General features: G+C 44.5%; 1 pseudogene; it reads left to right on the forward strand.

The window, feature by feature from the left end:
* Positions 1–1,159: 1,159 nt before the first annotated feature.
* On the forward strand, positions 1,160–22,226 carry LOC139415405 (tubulin epsilon chain-like; annotated as a pseudogene).
* The last annotated feature ends 523 nt before the right edge of the window (positions 22,227–22,749 follow it).

Below are 22,749 nucleotides of genomic sequence, written 5' to 3' on the forward strand. Positions count from 1 at the left end.
CTAATAAAGAGATGTCGAACTGATTCCACGCTGCGCTTTGGTCTGAGTATGATTACAGCTACGATCCTGACAGAAGATCCCACCACACCAGGACCAAGCAGCGTGCCCGGGAGGAGAAGGTATCCTGGGCTTGGGAGGAGATAAAGGAGGTGAAGACATCCTGGACCTGGGAGGAGATTATGGCAGAAGACGAAAGCCTTCGGTGGAAACCGACTCAAGGAGAGAAGGGAGGACAGCGAAGATGCCGATGCCCATTTTTTTGGAAGGGGCACATGGGGTGGTTGGCAGAGCCAGAGCCAGTCAGGGAGTCGAAGGAGGAATTCGATGAGAGATTTCGGAGAGAGGTGGTAGCGATGAGAGTGCTGCAGCACAGGCGTGCTGAGTAACGTGACACCAGTCTGCACCGGTTTCACGCATCTGGCCTCCAGTGCGCCTCCCCAGTCTGATACGTCCTGTGCCAGCTCTCCGCACTAGCCCTGAAGAGTGTGTCACCAGTCGGGTGCAACCCATGCATTAGGCCTCCAATGTGCCTCCCCAGTCCGGGACGTCCTGTGCCTGATCCCCGCACTCGCCCTGAAGAGCGTGTCACCAGTCCGGTGCAACCTGTGCCGGCCCCACACATTAGGCCTCCAGTGCGCCTCCCCTGTCCGATACGTCCTGTGTCTGCTCCTCGGACGCGCCCTGAAGTGCGTGTCACCAGTCTAGAGCTTCCGGCGACGGACCCCAGTCCGGAGATTCCGGTGACGGTCCCGGTCCGGAGCCTCCGGTGACGGTCCCGGGCCGGAGCCTCCGGCGATGGTTCACGGTCCGGAGCCTCCGGCGACGGTTCACGGTCCGGAGCCTCCGGCGACGGTTCACGGTCCGGAGCCTCCGGCGACGGTCCACGGTCCGGAACCTCCTGCGACGGTCCACGGTCCCGGAACCTTCTACGACGGTCCACGTTCTGGAACCTCCTGCGACGCTCCACAGTCTTGAACCTCCAGCGATGGTCCATGTTCAGGAACCTCCAGCAAGGGTCAGCGGTCCGGAACTTCCCGGCAAGGCGTCCATTTCTGCTACATGGCCGGAGCCTTCTTCTTCACCGGGGCCTAGTCCATGCACGGCGTCCAGTCCAGCTCCAAGGCGGGAGCCTTCCTCTGCGCAGGTGCCAAGTCCAGGCATGGCGTCCAGGCATGGAGTCCAGTCCCGCTCCAAGGCCAGAGTCTTCCTCTGCGTCAATGTCCAGTCCAGGCACGGCGTCCAGTACTTAAAAATCATACAGTGTGATTTTCTGGATTTTTGTTTTAGATTCCGTCTCTCACAGTTGAAGTGTACCTATGATAAAAAAAATACAGACCTCTACATGCTTTATAAGTGGGAAAACCTGCAAAAACGGCAGTGTATCAAATACATGTTCTCCCCACTGTAGATAAAATTAATCACTAACCTTTGATGATCTTCATCAGATGACACTCATAGGACATCATGTTACACAATACATGTATGTTTTGTTCGATAATGTACATATTTATATCCAAAAATCTCAGTTTTTGCATGTTACGTGCAGTAATGTTTTGATTCCAAAACATCCAATGATTTTGCAGAAATACTCATAATAAACATTGACAAAAGATACAAGTGTTATTCACAGAATTAAAGATAGACTTATCCTCTATGCAACCGCTGTGTCAGATTTTTAAAAAAAAACATAATCTGAGTACGGCGCTCAGTACCCAATTCAGCCAAAGAAATAGCCCCCATTTTGGTGTCAACATTAGTTAGAAAAAACACTATAAATTTTCACTTACTTTTGATGATCTTCATCAGAAGGCACTCCCAGGAATCCCAGATCGACAATGAATGACTAATTTGTTCCATAAAGTTCCATAAAGCCCATCATTTAGCCACTTGTTGTTAGCGTGTTCAGCCCAGTAATCCATCTTCATGAGGAGCGAGCACTTCCTACAGACAACCTCAAAAGGTTCCGTTACAGGTCGTAGAAACAAGTCAAACGATGTATAGAATCAATCTTTAGGATGTTTTTAACGTAAATCTTCAATAATGTTCCAACCGGAGAATTCCTTTGTCTGAAGAAAAGCATTGGAACAGAGCATACTCTCTCGTGACCGCGCGTCATGAGACGGAGGCTCTCTGCCAGACCACTCACTAAAAGAGCTCCTATAAGCCCCTCCTTTATATTAGAATCCTAAAACTAGGATCTAAAGACGGTGACATCTAGTGGAAGCCCTCGGAAGTACAAGCATATCCATAACTATCAGGGATTTGAATAAGCACTGTTTTGAAAATCGATTTCTCACTTCCTGTTTGTCTGCCATATGAGGTCTGTTATACTCACAGACATCATTCAAACAGTTTTAGAAACTTGAGAGTGTTTTCTATCCAATACTAATAATAATATGCATATATTAGCATCTGGGACAGAGTAGGAGGCAGATCAGTTTGGGCATGCTATTCATCCAAAAGTGAAAATGCTGCCACCTATCCCAAAAAAGATAAGGCCCATCAGAGTACTCGCCCCTTCTTGATGAGCCTGGTTTTTTGATGGGCAGGTAGCTACGAAATGTCCCGTCCCTCCATAATATAGAAAGCTCTGGGTGTGGAGTCGGCTTAAGCGGTCAGTCGGTCTCAATCTAGCCCTGCCCAGGTGCCTGGAATCTGAAAGAGTCGAGTCGACAGCCCTCTGTGATTCCTCAGAGAACCCGGGTGTCGTTGGGTTCACTCGAACATGTAGACTTTGGGGGTTGCTCGCGATTTTTTGGAGGCGAGGTAGAAATCGAGGACGAACGAGGGTGACAGGGCACAGATTCTCTCTACTATGTTCTCGAATCCGCTCATCAATCCGGATGGTCAAGGCTATGAGGGAGTCAAGATCCATCGACAGCTTCCGGGCTGCATGCTCATCTTTGACCACCTCCGATAATCTGTGAAGGAAAATGTTGAACAGTGCTTCCGGATTCCAGGCACTCTCAGCCGCCAACGTACGGAAATCCACTGCGTAGTCTGCCACACTACGGTAGTCTTGACGTAGCTGAAGCAGTGGGAGCCTCTCTCCCGGACAAAGGAGAATCCGCCACAAACTCCTCTAGACTGAGGCAGACAGTGGACTATTGCTCCCACACCGCCGTAGCCCAGGCAAGTGCCCTCTCGGACATCAGCGTTATGATGTACGCTATCCTCGTTGGGTCCAAGGGGAACAAAGAAGGCTGCAGCTTGAAAATGAGGAAGCACTGGGAGATAAATGCCTGGCAGGTTCCAGAATCTCCAGCATTGCGCTCCGGAGGAGGTAAGCGGACTTCTCAGGACACTGGGATAGGCTGGGAGATTACAGGTGTGACCCGCTGCCCAGTGGGGAATCCACGGAATTGCTCCAGAAAAGTCTCGGACGCCTGGTCATGGCATTCTGCCAGGGTATTGTGCCTCCATAAGAAATTGCAGTAACTCCTTGTGTCGTCCAATGGTGGCTCCTTGCAGGGAGATGGCATTGTGGAGCTGGTCTGTGTTTGCTGGGTCGGTCATGGCCAATTCGTACTATCACGGTTTAGGGAAGACCCAGATGCAGACAGTGTCGAAGTAACAAAAGTTATTACTAGAACAGGGGCAGGCAAAACGAGAGGCCAATGGCAGACAGGTCAGTAATCCAGATCAGAGTCTAAAGGTACAGAACAGCAGGCAGTCTCAGGGTCAGGGCAGGCAGAGGTAAATAATCCAGGGCGGTATGACAAGGTACAGAACGGCAAGCTGGCTCAGGGTCAGGGCAGGCAGAATGGTCAAAACCGGGAAAACTAGAAAACAGGAATTATAGAAAAAGACAGGAGCCAGGGGAAAACCACTGGTAGGCTTGATGGATAAAACGAACTGGCAACAGACAAACAGAGAACACAGGTATAAATACACAGGGGATAATGAGGGAGATGGGAGACACCTGGTGGGGGTGGTGGGGGGTGGAGACAAGCACAAAGACAGGTGAAACAGATGTGACGACGATGTCTTTGAAAACATCCATACGGTTAACATCTCAACCATCGACAGGGTGCTGCATAGAAACCAGATGAGTATGAAACAGCTGTACCGTGTACCATTCCAAAGGAATGAGGACAGAGTTAAGGAGCTACGGTACCAGTATGTACAGGTAAAACGTATATCTATGTAACTACTTTACAGCAACATTTTATAGTGATACATAGTACAGTAAGCATAAACTGCACACATTTCCATTGCTGTGGAAGGAACATGCAATATATGTACATTTTATGTCACTCTTCCTTACCAAAACAAATTCAACCGTGTATTCTGGGATATAGCGTATAATGGAGTTGGAATCAAGTGAACCCTCTCACAACTTTGTATATGTGGATGAGGCTGGCTTCAACCTGACCAAATGCAGAAGGTGGGGTCGGAATATCATCGGTCACAGAGCTACTGTGGATTTGCCAGGCCAACGGGGAGGAAATATCACCATGTGTGCTGCTATTTCGGAGCATGGTGTCCTAACCCATATCCCCCTTATAGGGCCATACAACACCCAGCATCTACTCAACTTTTTAGAGACTCTCTACAGGGCTCTCATCCCTGATGATGAGAGGGGTCTGTTTAGAGAGGATTTGCCAAAGTATGTGGTCATTTGTGATAATGTGAGTTTCCATCGATCAAACATCATAAGGCAATGGTTTGTGACCCACCCGAGGATGCTCATAGAATTCCTCCCACCTTATTCACCATTCCTTAACCCAATTGAGGAGTTATTTTCAGCATGGAGGTGGAAGGTGTACGATCGTCAGCCACACACACAGATGACCCTGCTGGCTGCAATGGATGCAGCATGTGAGGACATCACAGTAGACGCCTGCAGAGGATGGATAAGGCATTCCAAAAGATTATTTCCACGTTGCATTGGAAGGGAAAATATCCGGTGTGATGTGGATGAGAATATGTGGGCCGACAGACAGGAACGTCTGGATGTGTAGAGACAGCACAACAGTGCTGCGGGCAAAGTTGTGTCTTAGGGGTGGGTTCCTGTGTTTCTTTCTAATTTAGTTTTTTTCCCTTTGTGCCCCTTGGGTTGTCCAGTCTCTTTCAATCAATAACCCACATACGTAATACGCATATGTAAATAGTACTGTTGAAATTGATATATGCCATAGAAGTGCCGCCTTGTGCATTTTCAATACAGTAACTGTCATCCAAACTGTAGCCTAAGTTTACATCAGGTAATACTGTCAAAGTACAGTTACATTGACAACATGCCTAAACATTTTGACGACCTTGTTCATTCTGATGACACTGACATGATCATTGGCATGAATATTTACTTTTGAGAGATGTACTAAGGATTTTTAGTGACTGACTAGCTTTAGAAACATATCTATTGTATATTGCAGTTTGTACAAATTGTTCTGAGAAATGCACTTATTATTTTGCACATGTTAGGGATGATGTGAAAAATGCACCAAAGCGACTGAGAAAAACTGTAACTGGGTTGCATTGTCTTAGTGCCCAGCAGATGTCACTCTCTGTCCATAATAAGTCTGGCACCTGAGACAACAGTGAAACAGACGCAGTCTCCATTTTGCCTACTTACAAATGGCTTTATAACGTCATTATTTGAGATATCAACTACAACTCCATCGGGAGTACAATAAATTGTAGCCTTTTAAGTTTAGTTAAAACCTCTTAATAATTAAGGATCCACCCCTTTTCTTCAATTTTCACCTAATATGACAAACCCAAATCTAACTGCCTGTAGCTCAGGCATTGAAGCAAAGATATCCATATTCTTCATAACATTTGAAAGAAAACACTTTGAAGTTTGTGTTAATATGAAATTAATGTAAGAGAATATAACACATTAGATCTGGTAAAAGAAAATATAAAGGAAAAAAACACAGTTTTTTTGTATTTTTTGTGCCATCATCTTTGAAATACAAGAGAAAGGCCGTAATGTACTATTCCAGTCCAGGCGCAACTTAGATTTTGGCCACTAGATGGTAGCAGTGTATGTGTAATGTTTTAGACTGATCCAATGAATCATTTTGCATTTCTGTTCAACATTTTGTTTCAAGACTGCCCAAATGTGCCTAATTGGTATATTAATAACTTTTCTAGTTCAAGTTCCTCAAACAATTGCATGGTATTCTTTCACTGTAATAGCTACTGTAAATTGGACAGTGCAGTTAGATTAAGAAGAATTTAAGCTTTCTGTCAATATCAGATATGTCTATGTCCTGGGAAATGTTCTTGTTACTTACAAACTCATGCTAATCACATTAGCCCACGTTAGCTCAACCGTCCCGTGGGGGGAGACCCAACGATCCTGAAGAAATGTTCAACATTCATTGGTTCTTTTGAACAGGGTTTGGGCTTATTTCACAATCCATTACCAAGGTGCAGGAAATCTTCTAAGCTTTTATAGTTCTATTGGTTAGGGGTAAGTCAAGTCCCGTACAATGCTTTTACTCAATACTTTACATGTTGCATTACATTTTCATTCAGAATAAGTTGTGCCTTCAGATTTTGAGAAAATGAACAACTGAAGAATAATTTTTCACTTCTCTTATTGATTTCTCAAACCACAGACCCCTGCCCTGTCTACTTGGTCTGCATCGCTGACCAAGTAGACAATGTTGCGCCTTTGGGTTTAGAAACACTGTGCTCAAATTCTCAATCTCCTTTGTACATTGGTCTGAAAGTTTGATATATGAAGTTCTGTAAATTATAATGTTCCAAGAAGTTATCGTCTGATACTCTATGAAGAAATGACAATCCGTTGGTGTACAATGTGAGCTTGATACTTTCTTATATCTGTTTGCTCTACCTGCTCTAACTGTTTTAATGTCTATGGCTGCAACACCTTGCAAAGGGGGTGCTGTGTTGAAGCCATTGTGCCTCCATCTTGTCACTCCCCCAACAGTGTAAAAAATATTTTGGAAGCTATAGAAATGTTATTTCTTATGGCTTGAATCCCGCTAATGGGATCGATATGACAACAGCCAGTGAAAGTGCAGGGCACCAAATTCAAAACAACAGAAATCTCATAATTAAAATTCCTCAAACATAGAAGTATTTAACGCCATTTTAAAGATAATCTTGTTTTTAATCCCACCACAGTGTCCGTTTTAAAATAGGCTTTACAGCGAAAGCACAACATATGATTGATTATGTTAGGTCAGAGCCTAGTCACAAAAACACACACAGCCATTTTCCAGCCAAAGAGAGGAGTCACAAAAATCAGATAGAAATAAAATTAATCACTAACCTTTGATGATCTTCATCAGATGACACTCATAGGACTTTATGTTACACAATACATGTATGTTTTGTTCGATAAAGTTCATATTTATATACAAAAACCTGAGTTTACATTGACGCGTTATGTTTAGTAGTTCTAAAACATCCGGTGATTTTGCAGTGAGCCACATCAATTTCCAGAAATACTCATAATAAACATTGATAAAAGATACAACTATCATGCATGGAATTATAGATACACTTCTCCTTAATGCAACCGCAGTGTCAGATTTAAAAAAAACTTTATGGAAAAAGCAAACCATGCAATAATCTGAGTACGGCGCTCAGACAACAAATCAAGCCATACAGATATCCGCCATGTTGGAGTCAACAGAAGTCAGAAATAGCGTTATAAATATTAACTTACCTTTGATCATCTTCATCAGAATGCACTCCCAGGAATCCCAGTTCCACAATAAATGTTTGATTTGTTCGATAAATTATGTACTTTATGTCCAAATACCTCCTTTTTGTTCGGGCGTTTAGCCCAGTAATCCAAATGCTCAATGCGCGATCGCTTAGTTCAGACGAAAAGTCAAAAAAGTTATATTACAGTTCGTAGAAACATGTCAAACGATGTATAGAATCAATCTTTAGGATGTTTTTATCATAAATCTTCAATATTGTTCCAACCGGAGAATTCCTTTGTCTTCAGAAATGCAATGAAATTCAAGCTAACTCTCACGTGAACGCACGTGGTAAGCTCATGCCTCTCTGGCAGACCACTGACCCAATCCCCTCTCATTCCCCCCTCCTTTACAGTAGAAACATCAGACAAGGTTCTAAAGACTGTTGACATCTAGTGAAAGCCTTAGGAAGTGCAATTTGACCCCATAGACACTGTGTATTTGATAGGCAAAGAGTTGAACAACTACAAACCTCAGATTTCCTACTTCCTGGTTTGGTTTTTTTCCACAGGTTTTTGCCTGCCATATGAGTTCTGTTATACTCACAGACATCATTCAAACAGTTTTAGAAACTTCAGAGTTTTCTATCCAAATCTACTAATAATGTGCATATATTAGCAACTGGGCCTGAGTAGCAGGCAGTTTACTCTGGGCACCTTATTCATCCAAGCAACTCAATACTGCCCCCAGCCATAACAAGTTAAATGTCTCCATTCGTTTTTGGCAAGTTTATTCTATTACAAACACCTTACTGCATACTTGTAAATTATATTAGGTGCTCTAAACAAAAACAAAATGAATTCCTTAAAGTATCATTGTTTGAGATTACTAATGTTACTGTTCTCACTACAACAACAAAAATACTTAAATACATGTCATTTTGTCCTTCAAACATTTAATTGAAGTACTGTACAATTCCATTCATTCATATGGAGGACTGCTCCTACTAGGGAATGACAATATGGCCAACAGGTGGTTTCCAAGCTTCTCAAGGGCCAATACATAGCAACAATCCAGTGTTTATATACACTGAGTGTACAAAACATTAGGAACACCGTCCTCTCATAACAGTCTCAATTCGTCGGGACATGGACTCTAGGAGGTGTCAAAAGTGTTCCACAGGGGTGCTGTGGGGTGCCATGTTGACCCAGAAGCTTTGCAGTTCTTGACACACTTAAACGGCACCGACCACCATACTCTGTTCAAAGGCACTTAAATATTTTGTCTTCTAAATGGCACACATACACAATCTTTGTCTGAAGGCTTAAAAAAATGTAATTAACCTGTCTCCTCTTCATCTACACTAGGGTTTAATACATTTTGCACACTCTTGGCAAAACATGCCATTCCATGAGCGCTGCATTTATTTTTCAACTCAAATCAATGAGCTCCATGACAACAAAATCATAAACAACAGAGTAGAGGTGGCTAATAAGTCCATAGTCGTGCTCAGGTAAAACAATTTGGCTAATCTATACTTCCATATTTCCAAGTCCTATTCTTGAAGATCAAGGGTTCTAACATTTATTGGAATGATATAATTTAATCATATTATTATATGTAGTAGAAAGTGATGGGATAGAAGCATACATAACCAAGCCATAAGGTAAAATTTAACATCTGTATATGTCCAGCTATGTAAACTTTAACATTGATTTATCCTGCAATAGATGTTGTTCAATTGGTAACATACATTTGTCTGTCACGCTGGAATGAATGATTCGGGAGACAGACGCAGGAATGCGTAATAGGTGTTTTTATTACACCCAAATTACAGCGTGCCGTGTAAAGGCATGGGGACAAAGACCAAAAAAACACTATACAAACAGGTTAGAAACCCAAACAAAAGAGTGAGGTGTAACTCGAATAAATAACACAAGAGCACAATGATTATCACACGGGATGAGACCCGTAATCATCTGCGCAATCCACAATGGCACGAAAGCCAAAACACACAGCACAGGTACTCACACGAACCAACGGACATTGTAACAATAATCGACAGGACAGGGCACACTTATACAATTACTAATCACTGGGAATAGGGGCCAGGTGTGCATAAAAAAAAGTTCCAGAGGGATCCATGACATTGCCTTCTTCTAATGCCTCTTAAGGGGAAAGTCATCTAAAAGTAACAGAATGAAATCAGATTACGTTACTGAGTTTGGGTAATCCAAAAGTTACCTTACTGATGACCATTTTGGACAGGTAACTTGTAACTGTAACAGATTACATTTAGAAAGTAACCTACCCAACCCTGCTGATGAGCCATATATTAAATACACTTTATGAGCCCTGCATTAAGGATTTTTAATTAGCCCAAATGATTGTGCTGTTATCCATTTCATATATGATATAGGCTACTGCACATTACACATGACAGAAAAGCATAAAGCCCATAGAGGTAGCTAACTATATTCTATCTTGGGTAGATAAATTAAACTAGCTCCAGTAGCCTAATCTTTTTTAGTGTGAACTGTATTACTGTCCTGTATTGTAATATAGTGTATTATATGGAATGGAATTATGCACATCTTTCAACCCATAATAAAGCAGAAGAGAACATGCGATTCTAGTGCCGCACATGCGGCCCACAAAGTTTCAGGTATGCTGTAGGCTAGCGAATTTGATTTGAACTTTTAAATATAATTGGGCAAATACTGCTTTCCGTACTGAGCTGGGCTGTCTGTCCCTGCCCTGAGCGCTGATTTATCATGCAGAGGCCGTAGAGAAGATTTAGACATAGCATATAATTTAATTTTCCATTTCACGCTATGCTGTTCATATAAATAATTTATTATGAACCCTAATCGACACTGATTGAAGTGGATTTAACAGGTGACATCAATAAGGGATCACCAGGTCAGTCTATGTTAAGGAAAGAGCAGATGTTCCTAATGTTTTGTACACTCAGGCATGCTGACGTCTGATGTTGAGTAAGGTAGCAATATAGCATTGCTTTAAAATGGAACAGCTAGCTAATATTTATGTAACATGGGTTATCTGTGTTCTGCAGTTGGACAGTGTGGTGACCAGGTGGGCTGCAGGTTATGGGATCTTGCTTTGCGGGAGTATTCATATGTCAACAAGGTAAGTAAACTTTTCCTTAAAAATAATTGTAGTTATTAAAAGGTACATCTATTTGATTTGATTTGATGGGAAAAGGTCAAGGCTACCAGTAGTGGAGAAAATATTTCATAATGTTTAACAATGTATTCTAGATGAATGCCAGTCACCTGTGGTTTTTATCCCCTGTTGTGTAAAATGGGACAGGAAGTAAGGCTAGTGGTATGTTCTCATTTGACATATTCATAACTGGGCTACAGTATCTCTCACATTTCTTTCCTATTTTCTTTGTCATTTAGAAAGTCATCTACAATGAGGCTCTGAGCAGCTTTTTCCAGAATGTTGTCCCAAGGTAATTCCATCCCGCCCATCTTTTGCTGTGACCCATTGCCTGTGAAATGTGCATGCTCAGTCAGTCAGTCAACCTTTACTCACCTTCTCAAATGACCATTGTTGTTCCCTGCTATGTATGTATTTCCAGCAGAAGCAATGGAGGAGCTTGTGACATCACTGGTGGGAGGATATGATCCCAGGGTAAATTCCAGTGATGATTTAATGTCTCTGCTTGATTTGTGTGTGTGTGTGTGTGTGTGTGTGTGTGTGTGTGTGTGTGTGTGTGTGTGTGTGTGTGTGTGTGTGTGTGTGTGTGTGTGTGTGTGTGTGTGTGTGTGTGTGTGTGTGTGTGACAAGAGGAATGCCCTCTCTACAGGCGGTGTTGGTAGACATGGAGGAGTGGAGGAGGGCATGGTAAATGAGATCCTACAGGGCCCGCATGCGAGAGATGTTTGACAGCACTCAGCTCATCATTGACGTGTCCTGCTCATTGACGTGTCCTGGTGAGGGACTGAGTGACTAACTGAGTGACTGACTGTCTCTCTGTCTGCATGCCTGCCTCTGCCTGCCTCAGGCATGCCATCTCACATGCCCATATGCAGATTATGAAACTCATTTTTTTGTAAAAGTTCTGTATAGGCTAGGCACCTCAAACTCAACTCTAGACCTCAACGTTAGTTTCAATGTGCTTTTCCATTGTTCTCACCTAATCAGGGACTGACTTAGACCTACAGTAGGACTCGAGGTGGGTGCAATTAATTATCAGGTATAACAGAAAAACAGCACGCTTCTTACCTTGTAGGGGTAAAGAGTTTAGTACCCCTGAGCTTTACATGGTAATCGCTTCATTATATGGCACATAAATATACTATTTCAGTGGAGATAGCATTGTCAGTAGTTTGGTGGTAGTGATTAGTGCTTTTTTATGTCTGTTCGGTTTCGGTTCGATTATAAAAAATTATCATGGTTTTTTAGACATTAAATGCATTATGCATTATGTGGGTTTAATGCTGTAACAACACAGAATAAAACAATTCACAAAAGTCCCTTGATGGTGGGCACTGCCCATTATTGCTTATCACTCATTAACCATAATTTATTCACTTTACTTTAATAAAATATTTGTTTTAGTTGATGACTGTATTGTTTCATTCCAAGTCATCATCTCTATAGAGCTGCTGCCTATGATGTCTGACAAAAATCACTATTTAGTAGTTCTTCAAAGTAAATAAGGCTTACTTTTATGACTGCTGAATACCAACTATCAGTCACATAGATCATGCATCTTCGGCTCACTAAGCACCTGCTTTCTAACCCTCTCGGTCATGTGTTCCGCACAGACCGGACAAGTTTAAGCTGACTCGCAATGTATTATGGTTATTGTAGTTAATTACAACGTTCTCTGCGCTAAACTATGTAGAATATTGTCCTGCTGGAAACTACAACTACCTACTACATCGCACAGTTCAGGCTTGACCTAATTTATCTCTAAAGAAACTGCACATCTAGCTCACGGAAAGAAAAAAAAACTAACTGGCATTCAGATATTTAAACCGACATCGTTGGTTAATCGCTCAGCACTAATTGTCAAGCACCACTGACACTGACGATAGGTTTCTGGCTAAAACCTGAACATTAGGACTAGTCAATAAACTTCTAATTATCGAGGTAATTCTGTGGTCAAACAATGCCAAACTTATTCTGTACAGCAAGTGTGCAAACCTCATTAATTTATCTGCAGTGCAGTGGGCCGCTGGACGTTTGGCTCAGCCTACAGGGAACAGATTGTGGACCAGTTGAAGAGGGCAGCAGAGCATTGTGACTGGCTGTAAATGCTTTCTCATTCACTCAATGGTTGGAGGTGAGGACTCGGTGTGTACAAATGCATTCATAGTCTCATAACTACTGAACCACATTAATAAACACATTATAACTGCATGAACAGCATTGGTGCTTTCAATTTTTTTTCCAGTGTAAAGTTTTGGATGAGCATAATGTGTTGTGTCCTATGCTGTGATGGCCAGGGACTGGGCAACTGTGTGTTAAAACTTGACTTCATCACCTCCTCCTACAACAGTGTCTTGACCATGCAGTAGCTCACCGGGCATGCCGACTTGTGTCCTCCTCGTGGAGAATCAGGTGTGTATCTGTCTGTGTGTGTGTGTTACTGCCTGTGTGTCAGGGTTAAAGTGTAATCTTAGACTTTGATTCAGTGCTCAGGTCTTTCCTCATTATGCATGTCCTCCATTCTGTTTCTGACAGTTAAAGTTAAACCGCAGTGATTTACTTCTTTTGTCCATTTTTGTTATTCTTCTTCCAGTCATTGGTAGGCATAGTGAACAAGATAAAGCACATGCCCCACAGTGGAAAGGTAGGTTCTGTGATCAAGAAGGACACTGCCATCATCTCAGGCCAGGGAGGGGTCAGTGGAACGGAGAATGCCATGAACAATGTCGTAGCCAACCTGCTGCTCAATATCACCAGGTAGACTATTGGAGGTAGACAGGCTGCTGTCTGTGGCACAAGGCCTCTTCATTGAGCCTCCCAGGTGTTTGCAGTCCGGTCTCCTCCAGTGCATTTTACTGCCATTGTAAAAACCAACATCTGTTTTTGGATTAAAAAAAACATAAAAAAGCAATTTTTAAGAAAATTGAGAGGAAATTCTGAGTTATAAAAGTGCTATAATAGAATTACAAAAGAACCACCCCACTACCAACAACGTAATTGCGCAGTGCAGTCATTACACTGTTAATTGGGGGTTATTTGTGTCAATAAAGAATCATGTTTGTTTGTCTGAGGTATTAGCATCTGTCTGCTTGATTCTTACATGTCTGATGTGCTACCAATTCACTGTTTATGTTTCTCTGCTGCTGTAGTTCGGCTCGTTTTGAAGGATCGCTCAACATGGACCTGAATAACATGGACCTAGTTCCCTTCCCTCGACTGTACTACCTGGTGCCCAGTGTTACCCCTCTCTACACCCTGGCTGATGTTAACTTCCCCACTAGGATATCTGCTCTCCTGTCCCAACAGCTATTTTGTACCCATAGACTTCTCTGGAACTCAGGATATTACATTGCCCACTGCCCTCTGTACAAGTGCCCTTTGTTGACACTCAGTGAATAGCAAAGCTGCGTCTCACTGATGCTGTCTACTCTGTTCTATGCTATATAAAATTGTAGTATCTTGAATAGACCAACATATAATTGGAGGACACTGGATGTAATCTTTACTTGTCATTTATTAGGAACTGATTTACAACACCATCTATCACGGAGACCAATACTCAACTATCTCTATTGCTCACAGAACGGTTACCAACCTAGGACCGGTGATAGCGCCGCCTATTGGTTAGATGAGCCAGCATCATTTATCACTTTATAACAAAAACAGTGAGTGATAGTGACGTGATAGTGATACCATGATATCAAGCACTCATTATATATTCTGGTGTCTCAAAGTGGAATCTCACAGTAAACCAGGAATACTAGAGAGACCTATGAATAGCCCATTATGCCAGTGGTGTGTCCTGGCATGTATAGTGTAGTGTGAAAGTAAGTGCTATACAGTAGTGTATTATCTCTGTTAGTTGAATTTTTTTCACCTTTATTTAACCAGGTAAATAAAGTTGAGAACAAGTTCTCATTTACAATAGCGACCTGGCCAAGATAAAGCAAAGCAGTTCGACACATAAAACAACACAGAGTTACACATGGAGTAAAACAAACATACAGTCAATAATACAGTAGAGAAATAAGTCTATATACAATGTGAGCAAGTGAGGTGAGATACAGGAGGTAAAGGCAAAAAAAAAAAGGCCATGGTGGCAAAGTAAATACAATATAGCAAGTAAAACACTGGAATGGTAGATTTGCAGTGGAAGAAAGTGCAAAGTAGAGATAGAAATAATGGGATGCAAAGGAGCAACAAAAAAAAAATACAGTAGGGAAAGAGGTAGTTAATTATAGATGGGCTAAGTACAGGTGCAGTAATCTGTGAGCTGCTCTGACAGCTGGTGCTTAAAGCTAGAAGTGTTTCCAGTTTCAGAGATTTTTCTGGTTCGTTCCAGTCATTGGCAGCAGAGAACTGGAAGGAGAGGCGGCCAAAGGAGGAATTGGTTTTGGGGGTGACCAGAGAGAAATACCTGCTGGAGCGCGTACGGTGGGTGCTGCTATGGTGACCAGTGAGCTGAGATAAAGGGGGACTTTACCTAGCAGGGTCTTGTAGATGACCTGGAGCCAGTGGGTTTGGCGACGAGTATGAAGCGAGGGCCAGCCAATAAGAGTGTACAGGTCGCAGTGGTGGGTTGTATATGGGGCTTTGGTGACAAAACGGATGGCACTGTGATAGACTGCATCCAATTTATTGAGTAGGGTATTGGAGGCTATTTTGTAAATGACATCGTCGAAGTCGAGGATTGGTAGGATGGTCAGTTTTACAATGGTATGTTTGGCAGCATGAGTGAAGGATGCTTTGTTGAGAAATAGGAAGCCAATTCTAGAATTACCTTTGGATTGGAGATGTTTGATGTGAGTCTGGAAGGAGAGTTTACAGTCTAACCAGACACCTACGTATTTGTAGTTGTCCACATATTCTAAGTCAGAGCCGTCCAGAGTTGTGATGTTAGACAGGCGGGCAGGTGCAGGCAGTGATCGGTTGAAGAGCATGCATTTAGTTTTACTTGTATTTAATAGCAATTGGAGGCCATGGAATGAGAGTTGTATGGCATTGAAGCTTGCCTGGAGGGTTGTTAGCACAGTGTCCAAAGAAGGGCCAGAAGTATACAGAACGGTGTCATCTGCGTAGAGGTGGATCAGAGACTCACCAGCAGCAAGAGCGACATCATTGATGTATACAGAGAAGAGAGTCGGTCCAAGAATTGAAGCCTTTGGCACCCATATAGAGACTGCCAGAGGCCCGGACAACAGAGCCTCCGATTTGACACACTGAACTCTATCAGAGAAGTAGTTGGTGAACCAGACGAGGCAATCATTTGAGAAACCAAAGCTGTCGAGTCTGCCGATGAGGATGTGGTGATTGACAGAGTCAAAAGCCTTTGCCAGGTCAATGAATACGGCTGCACAGTATTGTTTCTTATCGATGGCGGTTAAGATATCATTTAGGACCTTGAGCGTGGCTGAGGTACAGCCATGACCGGCTCTGAAACCAGATTGCATAGTGGAGAAGGTATGGTGGGATTCAAAATGGTCGGAAATCTGTTTGTTGACTTGGCTTTCGAAGACCTTAGAAAGGCAGGGTAGGATAGATACAGGTCTGTAGCAGTTTGGGTCAAGAACGTCACCCCCTTTGAAGAGGGGGATGACCGCAGCTGCTTTCCAATCTTTGGGAATCTCAGACGACACGAAAGAGAGGTTGAACAGGCTAGTAATAGGGGTGGCAACAATTTTGGCAGATCATTTTAGAAAGGGTCCAGATTGTCTAGCCCCGCTGATTTGTAGGGGTCCAGATTTTGCAGCTCTTTCAGAACATCGGCTGACTTGTCACGTTCTGATCTTAGTTCTCCTCAGAAGAGGAGGAGGAAAGACGTTACAGAATCACCCACCACAAAGGACCAAGCAGCGTGGTATCGGGCAGCAGCAGAAATCCCGGGACTCATGGACATGGGAGGAGATTCTGGACAGAGAAGGACCCTGGGCACAGGCTGGGGAATATCGCTGAGAGGCGGCGATATGAGGAGGCAGCACGGCAGTGCGGCTGGATTGGGGGGGGAGTGGCTAGGAGACCTGAGCCAACTCCCCGTGCTTACCATTGAGAGAGGTGGACCGGGCAGGCACCGTGTTATGCCGTGAGGCGCACGGTGTCCCCAGTGCGCAGGCATAGCCCGGTGCGTTGCATCGCAGCTCCTCGTATCGGTCGAGCCAGGTGCCATGAAGCCGGCTCAGCGCATCTGGTCTCCAGTGCGTGGCACCAGCCCTACGCACGGTGTCCCCGGTTCGCCAGCACAGCCCAGTGCGGTCTGTTCCACCTCGCCACACTGGTCTGGCTACGGGGAGTATCCAGCCAGGTAGGATTTTGCAGGCTCGGTGCTCGAGACCTCCAGTGCGCCTCCACGGTCCAGTCAATACGGTACCTCCTCCACGCACCAGGCCTCCGGTGGCAGCCCCAGGCTGTCTCTCCGTCTCCTTCCTCCAGGTGCTCCCGCCTGTCCAGCGCTGCCAGAGTCTCCCGCCTGTCCAGCGCTGCCAGAGTCTCCAGCCTGTCCAGCGTTGCCAGAGTCTCCCGCCTGTCCAGCGCTGCCAGAGTCTCCCGTCTGTCCTGAGCTGCCAGAGCCGTCTGTCAGCCAGGAGCTTCCAGAGTCGCCCGTCTGTCCTGAGCTGCCAGAGCCACCCGTCTGTCCTGAGCTGCCAGAGCCGTCCGTCAGTCAGGAGCTGCCAAAGCCGTCCGTCAGTCAGGAGCTGCCAGAGACGCCCGTCAGTCAGGAGCTGCCAGAGCCGCCCGTCAGTCAGGAGCTGCCAGAGCCGTCCATCAGCCAGGAGCTGCCTGAATCGCCCATGACTCCAGTGCTGTCGGAGTCGCCCTTCACGTCGGAGCTGCCAGAGTTTCCCGCCGGTCCGATGCTGCCGGAGTCGCCCTTCACTCCGACGCTGCCGGAGTCTCCCGCCTGTCCAGTGCTGCCGGAATCTCCCATCCATTTGGGACCCCTTGCTAGGGTCCCCAATCCGGGATCGGCGGCGAGGATCGCCGCTCGAAAGGCGCCACGGAGGCGGGTTAAGAAGCGGGTAAAGACTATGATGGAGTGGGGTCCACGTCCCGCGCCAGACACCCACCCAGACCCGCAGACAGACACCCACCCAGACCCTCCCCTATAGGTTCAGGTTTTGCGGCTGGAGTCCGCACCTTTGGGGGGGGGGGGGGGGGGGGATACTGTCATGTTCTGACCTTAGTTCTTTTGTTATGTCTTTGTTTTAGTATGGTCAGGGTGTGAGTTGGGTGGGTTGTCTATGTTCGTTTTTCTATGTTGTTTTGTGTTTGGCCTGGTATGGTTCTCAATCAGAGGCAGGTGTCGTTAGTTGTCTCTGATTGAGAATCATACTTAGGTAGCCTTTTCCCACCTGTGTTTCGTGGGTGATTGTTTCCTGTTTTGTTGTTTGTGTCACCATTCAGGACTGTTTCGGTTTTCGTTTCCATTCACTTTGTTATTTTTGTATTGATTCGTGTTCAGTTATTATTAAAGTATCATGGACACTTACCACGCTGCGCATTGGTCCGATCCTTGCTACTCCTCAGAAGAAGAGGAGGAGGAAAGCAGTTACATGACTGGATTTGGGAGAAGGAGAAATGGGGAAGGCTTGGGCGAGTTGCTGTGGGGGGTGCAGTGCTGTTGACCGGGGTAGGGGTAGCCAGGTGGAAAGTATGGCCAGCCGTAGAAAAATGCTTATTGAAATTCTCAATTGTAGTAGATTTATCGGTGTTGGCAGTGTTTCCTATCTTCAGTGCAGTGGGCAGCTGGGAGGATGTGTTCTTATTCTCCATGGACTTTATAGTGTCCCAGAACGTTTTTCAGTTTGTGTTGCAGGAAGCAAATTTCTGCTTGAAAAAGCTAGCCTTGGCTTTTCTAACTTTCTAGCTTCCCTGAAAAGTTGCATATCACGGGGGTTGTTCGATGCTAATGCAGAACGCCATAGGATGTTTTTGTGTTGGTTAAGGGCAGTCAGGTCTGGAGAGAACCAAGGGCTATATATGTTCCTGGTTCTACATTTCTTGAATGGGGCATGCTTATTTATGATGGTGAGGAAGGCATTAAAAAAAACAGGCGTCCTCTACTGACGGGATGAGATCAATATCCTTCCAGGATACCCCGGCCAGGTCGATTAGAAAGGCCTGCTTGCTGAAGTGTTTCAGGGAGTGTTTGACAGTGATGAGTGGAGGTTGTTTGACCGCTGACCCATTACGGATGCAGGCAATGAGGCAGTGATCGCTGAGATCTTGGTTGAAAACAGCAGAGGTGTATTTAGAGGGCAAGTTGGTTAGGATGATATCTATGAGGGTGCCCGTGTTTACGGCTTTGGGGTGGTACCTGGTAGGTTTATTGATAATTTGTGTGAGATTGAGGGCATCAAGCTTTGATTGTAGGATGGCTGGGGTGTTAAGCATATTCCAGTTTAGGTCGCCTAGCAGCACAAGCTCTGAAGATAGATGGTGGGCAATCAGTTCACATATGGTGTCCAGAGCACAGCTGGGGGCAGAGAGTGGTCTATAGCAGGTGGCAACAGTGAGAACCTTGTTTTTAGAGAGGTGGATTTTTTAAAGTAGAAGTTCAAATTGTTTGGGTACAGACCTTGATAGTAGGACAGAACTCTGCAGGCTATCTTTGCAGTAGATTGCACCACAACGCCCCCTTTGGCCGTTCTATCTTGTCTGAAAATGTTGTAGTTAGGGATGAAAATTTCAGAATTTTTGGTGGTCGTCCTAAGCCAAGATTCAGACACGGCTAGAACATCCGGGTTAGCAGAGTGTGCTAAAGCAGTGAATAAAACAAACTTAGGGAGGAGGCTTCTAATGCTAACATGCATAAAACCAAGGCAATTACGGTTACAGAAGTCATCAAAAGTGAGCGCCTGGGGAATAGGACTGGAGCTAGGCACTGCAGGGCCTGGATTCACCTCTACATCACCAGAGGAACAGAGTAGGAGTAGGATAAGGGTACGGCTAAAAGCTATGAGAATTGGTCGTCTAGAACATCCGGAACAGAGAGTAAAAGGAAGTTTCTGGGGGCGATAAAATAGCTTCAAGGTATAATGTACAGACAAAGCTATGGTAGGATGTGAATACAGTGGAGGTAAACCTAGGTATTGAATGATGATGAGAGAGATATTGTCTCTAGAAACATCATTGAAACCAGGTGATGTCATCACATGTGTGGGTGGTGGAATTGAAAGTTTGGATAAGGTATAGTGAGCAGGGCTAGAGGCTCTACAGTGAAATAAGCCAATAAACACTAACCAGAACAGCAATGGACAATGCATATTGACATTAAGGAGAGGCATGCTTAGTCGAGTGATCATAAGGGTCCAGTGAGTAGTGAGGTTGGTTGGGGTGATGGCGATTCAGACAGCTAGCCGGGCCATCGGTGGCAAGCTAGCATAGGATGGAGGTCTGTTTTTAGCCACTTCGTGCGTTTCCGTCGGTAGATTAGTGGGGTTCCGTGTGGTAGAGGGGATCAATCCAATTGGCAAAATATATACTGTATAGTTATAGTGACCCAAGAAAAATAGAAAAAAATCAACATTTAGTTACGATACATTGCAGTCTTGTGTGGCTCAGTTGGTAGAGCATGGCGCTTGCAACACCAGGGTTGTGGGTTTGATTCCCAAGAGGGACCAGTATGAAAATGTATGCATTCAATACTGTCTGTGTCTATCCTACCTCAGGCTGGACCAGATGTTCACTGATGCCTCCAGTAAAGACCAATACCTGGCCTGTGCCCTCAGGTTCTGGGGCAACATGCAGGTGTCTGACTTCAGCTATCCTCCCCTCCCCATTCCTGTTTCCAATCTCTAATAAAAAGGACTGCAACTGTGTCACAGGTTACAAGGAGTGGTGGGTAGGAGTCAGGCGCAGAGGGTTCGGTGATTTGTTGTATTTATTCTCCAGCACAAAACGGTCACGCCAAATACAGGGCATAACACTGACCAGCCCAAAACACAGGACAAATGGTCCGGAGAAAATGAGAACACATCCTCAACCGACAGAGAACAAAATGAATCCCGCACAAACCTAAGCGGGCCTAACAGGCTTAAATAGACCAAAAATCAAGAAACACAAAAAGGAACAGGTGCAACTAATAAGACTAAACTAACAGAAAAGGAAAAAGGGATCGATGGCGGCTAGTCGCCCGGAAGTCGTGACAAACTGCCTGTTCACCCAGACTCATCCATACTCGTAAGGCCCAGAGATTACCTTCCCAGCTGCTCACTCTCAAATAGTGTTCCTATTCACCGCTGTGTGTTTGTGTTCCACTACAGATGCCTCTGAATCATGACTGATCAATTCAGCTCCCACCTTCTCCTCTCCATGCCGAGATCTTTTTCATGTGGCATGTTGTCAAGAGCAGAAACAGGAGGTTTTATGAGAGCACATACCTGTGGATGACCACCATGTAAATCTGGAGGAGAAATCTCCTGGAGCACAGACACCTTGTGGCACATTTAGGTGACTTTGGATAGCGACAGTATTATATACTTTGGTTGTTCAATTAGACTGTACATCTAGATGTGATTTAAAGTAAACCCTGGAAATGTGGGCTGATTCCGTGTCTGGTAACCTATGGGCTCATTTCCAGGCGCCTAAACTTCTCCTTTGAGAATGAGAAATCGACCCTATATGTTTTCATCAAAAAGCAGGTTGACCAATGGTAGCCCCATATTTATTCTCTCTTCTTCTTCATCTCAGACTGAGGCCCACACTGCCCTTTGTGTCGTGGAACCAGGAGGGATGGAAGACAGGGCTGTGTTCTATGCCCCCTGTGGATCACTCCTTACTGGCCCTGACCAACAACACCTGCGCCAAGCCTACCTTCATAGAGCTCTGAGACCGCATCACCAAGCTCTACAGGAAGAAGGTGGATCCTAACCTAATCTTCAATCACAACAACCTTAAACTCTGTTGCAAAAGAAGTGTTTAGGGTCCAGAAGATTGAGAGGTAAAGACAGCAACAAGACCATTTCCATTTCACAGAGGACAATAGCAGAGTTCTGTTAAAGAAGGAGATGCGGTTCTCTAAGCAAGGCTGTAGGCATCAGGATTTTCCCTGTGATCAGTGTAGAGTACATCCCTATCTGACATAATGTATTGTTTTGGCAGGCTCACTTGCATCACTACCTGTTTGTGGACAGGATGCAGCAGGGCTGCTTCAATAAGGCCATCTCCTCCCTGATGGACGGGATGGAGAAGGGTTGCTTCACCGAAGCCATCTTCTCTCTGATGGACGGGATGGAGCAGGGCTGCTTCACCGAGGCCATATCCTCCTTCGCCTACCTGATGGACAGGATGGAGCAGGGCTGCTTCACGGGGCCCATCTCCTCCCTCTCCTCCGTGCTAGAGGACTACAGTCAGCTGGATGCCACCAAGGACAGACTAATGCCTGACACTGCCAGACTCAACATTGCCACTTGAAGGTTCTCTCTGTGTGAGTGTGTTAGCACTAGCAGACTGTACACACAGTGGACCGTGTGTGGTACTGTGTTGGTGCATACGTGCAAAGCAATTTAGTATTTTACTAGAAGAAAATAGTACTGTCATTTTATAAATAACTGGTTTATTTCTTGTTTACAAGTTTCAAACGATTTCGTACACTTTTGTGTTTAAATTATATTCCTCATCCGTCAAAATAAATGACAATGGATTGCTGAGTAAGTGAGTATGTATACCTTGACACAGAAGGTTATCATGTCAACAATACAAATAAACATTTATACCAAACTAACAATTCAAACTAACAATCCAAATCTGTAGTGAATCAAAGTGGATGTGAGATTGTAAGATATTTTGGAGCTAACTTGGTTGAGAATTAACTGGTAGAAAGATTCATTTTTTATCCAGCTGGTATAACACTGTGTTTGGTATTGATAAGGGGTTACGATCAGTTGTTCTCTAGATCATAAAAAAGGTTTAAGAAGATAACTGACCCAGAACATGT

This window comes from Oncorhynchus clarkii, chromosome 8, assembly GCF_045791955.1.
Source record: "Oncorhynchus clarkii lewisi isolate Uvic-CL-2024 chromosome 8, UVic_Ocla_1.0, whole genome shotgun sequence".
Lineage (NCBI taxonomy): Eukaryota > Metazoa > Chordata > Actinopteri > Salmoniformes > Salmonidae > Oncorhynchus > Oncorhynchus clarkii.